The following is a 3,870-nucleotide window of genomic DNA, read 5'->3' on the forward strand; positions in this document are numbered from 1 at the left end:
CTCTGTTCTTCCACAGCAACAAGAAAAGTAACTAGTGAAATGCTTAGGAAACTAAAAGTACCTTACAAGTCTATGAAACTCTAGGGCTAAGTCCTGGTTCAGTGGTATAGTAAATTCCTAGAATGTATAAAGCCCTGAATTAGATCCGTCATAATAGCCATTTTAAAAATCTAATTATAATATGACTAACTTCCATAATTTCACAGATTGATAATTTTTAGATAATTATACTTAAAGTATAATTCTTTGATTAAAAAGTAATCATAACTACAATCAATTTAAATTTAACCTATAATCTATATTGATAAGCTTTAAGAATAGCATTTGCTTTGATTTTTCTAAATACAGTAAAAAATTAGTTGTCTTGCATTGAATCAGTAAAACTTTAATACTTTTTGATAAATTAGTTGCTTAAAACACTTTATGTTCGGCCGGGCGTGGTGGTGCATGCCTTTAATCCCAGCACTCGGGAGGCAGAGGCAGGCGGATTTCTGAGTTCGAGGCCAGCCTGATCTACAAAGTGAGTTCCAGGACAGCCAGGGCTACACAGAGAAACCCTGTCTCAAAAAACCAAAAACAAAAAACAAAAAACAAAAAAAAAAAACACTTTATGTCCTCTTTACAACAACATCTGAAAAGTTTTATTCTAGGCACAAATTTCCTGATCTGATATTTATTTTGTTTGTTTGTTTGTTTGTTTACTTACTTACTTAAAGACAGGGTCTCACTATGTAACCGCAGCTGGCCTGGAGCTCACTGTGTAGAGCAGGCTGGACTCACTCTCAGAGCCTGCTTGCCTCTACCTCTGCCTCCCAACCCTGCCTGTTGGACTCTTTGTTGAGCTCACTGTCATTCCTTTCTTCACATTACCACTTCACTTCTGGGTATGGGATATTTTACCTTTCAAAAGCCTGAAATGGGCATGTGTGAACAAATGTGTCTTTCCATGACACTACTATCACTTTAAATAAGTAAACTAGGTCAACTGAGACGAGTCTCTCCATTGTGTGGTTCAGACTGGCCTCAAACTCACAGTTATCCTGGCCAGGCGATTATAGGCAAACTACCATACCCAGTCAAGGTTGGAGCTAAAGTAGTGGTCTTCTTTCCATTGTAGCCCAGTTCTTCCTCTTTCTCAGGAATACTTCAAAGTGATGTCAAAAAAAAAATTCATCACACGGAATTTCAGTTCACATGTCACAAATTTAAGCAATTACACCTTATTTTATTTAAAATAAATTAGCAAATCTTTCTAATTTTTTGTTTAACTAAGAAAAAAGTCCTTTTAAATATGAAACTTGGTATACTATTCAAATCATGTCTGTAACTCAAAGAAAAATAACAAACTTAATGAGGAATGTAAAAAATAAAATAAAGAACAAGGAGAACCCATTAGTTTAAAGATACAAGGAGCAGCCAAAGATGACAAACATGCCTGAAATTCAAAACACAGTGGGAGAGGGAGTAGGCACGAAGCACATAAATCGGTGTTTTGAATTCTCTTTCTCTGTGGGTATAATTGTATCTTATTTTCTTATAATGATTTATTGAGGTAAATATTCTGTATGGTTTAACAGCTAGGGCTTCAAAGTGTCAGGCACAAGCTCTCCTTTATTCATGAAGCAGCTGAGGAGTGGGATGCGAATTCACTTCTGTATTCTGGGACTTGGCAAAGTTTGTTTTAAGATCCTTATAAAGAATTCATGTTGATGCAGTCTATTCAAATGTGAAAAACACTGTGCTGTAATGAGTGAAATAGAAAACCTTTATAGTAATTCTGCAGAAAAAAGTAAATAAACTGAAGTAAGACACACAGAATTACTTTCAGCAAAGTACAGAATGCCCCTGCGTTAATCTTAATGTACCTTTTCAGGTTTAGGAGATGCCTACAATCCCATCACTGGGTGGCAGCTAAACTGGGGAGTGAATTTAATATTAAGACAAAAAAGAAAATGATAAGAATTGGAATAAACCTTAGTAATAGTCACCTGAAAGACTTCTGGGATGATTTTCAATATGCACAGACTGCTGTTCTGGGACCAAAGTCTATCCATAAGCAACTAGTAAGGACAACCGCATGCCAGATAGAAACTTCTTAGTTTTGAAAGGGAAATAAGTAATTTACCAGACACACTTGCTTTAAAAGTCCCATGCCAATAGAAGTTAGACACGGGCACCTAAGACAGAGAGACTTTAGTAGCTCATCAGTCTGCTCGTCTAAGCCAAGCCTTTATGTAAGAAATTCATAGTGTTGCTAGGAAATATGTATACCTTAAATATACAACCTATATGAACAGTAGCTCCTGGTACATCCATACTACCTATAGGCCACAGTAACACTGTGATTCTAGGACCCAAGTTGATTACAAGCACCCATGGTGGTCAACTCACAAATGCCTCTAACTCCAACTACAGGGAATTTGATACCTTCTTCTAGTCTCCAAGGTCACCTACACTCACACGGGCATACTCACACAGAGACAGACACATACACAGTTAAAAACTGAAAGTAAATTTTTTAAAAACTACATTTTAATGGGATTCTTTCTTGTCTAGAAAGATGTGTTGTGCTTTTGTTCAGTTTAATGAAAGAGAACTAATAAATGGCATTTTTTACTATACAAGACAAGAATAGATAAACTGATAGATGACAGATAGCTAATAGATAGATAGATGATAGATAGATAGATAGATAGATAGATAGATAGATAGATAGATAAGATAGATAGATAGATAGATAGATAGATAGATAGATAGATAGATAGATAGATAGATAGATAGATAGATAAATGGGAGTAAAAATAATTTTCTAAAAATATTGCCTGCTAGATAGTATGCATTAAATTATAATTTAATTTATAAGAATCTAGGATAGTTATGCACAGAGCAGATTATCAATAGAGACCTTAAATTAGATAACTTAAAATTAGTAACTTACAATGGCTCTGGAGAAGTTTTCAGTCACTAGTCAGATGACCTCATCCCTCCCAGAATAATAGCTAGTTTGCTAACAAATAACACAATATTAATAAATATAAGGCTTGATGCTTTGACATTACTTTCAGCCAAAGCACACAGCACTATACTTAACACAGTTTCTAGCCAGAGCCGCTCGTCTGAAAAGCACGTGTGTCACAGTTCATGTCTAAGTTATACGCTGCTCCCCCCTTGCTTTCTAGTGTTGATAAGAAATGAAGAGGCAGCGCCGTAATCAACTCTAAAAGTAGTTTTCTGGCTATGACTTTAAGTTCAAATGAAGGCAAGACAATAATGGGTCTCCAAAAGGAAAAAAGAGTTGGAAGAAAATAGTACAGAAAGAAGACTGTGCCTTCGTGCACCTTCTAAAACTGAAACACATCACACTCATTCTCCCCTTCCATCTCTGGCTGTCAGCTCTCTGCCTCCTCTTGCAGCACAATAAAAATACGTGATTGATACACAGTTCACCTATAATCTACATTTAATTCACTTGCAAATGATATTTTACTTATATAACTTTGTTGTCATTATTCATCAAATGTGTGTATACATGTGTATTCATGCCCAGACACATGTGCTACAGTGGATATGTGGAAGTCAGAGAACAATTTTTGAGAGTCAGTTCTCTCCTTCTACCTTGTAAGTCACAGGGACCAAACTTAAGTTGTAGGACTTGGCAGCATTCATAAAGTGAGCCATCTTGCTTGTTCACCAATTTTTTCATGTGTCTTCTTTTGTTTTTTGAGGTAGGGTCTCACTATGTAGTTGAACTGACCTTTAACTCATGATCCTGCTATCTCCTGAGTGCTGGGATCATAGGCAAATACAACCATGCTCAGTCCAATATATATACGTATGCATGTATATACATATATATATATATATATATAT

This window comes from Mus pahari, chromosome 1, assembly GCF_900095145.1.
Source record: "Mus pahari chromosome 1, PAHARI_EIJ_v1.1, whole genome shotgun sequence".
Lineage (NCBI taxonomy): Eukaryota > Metazoa > Chordata > Mammalia > Rodentia > Muridae > Mus > Mus pahari.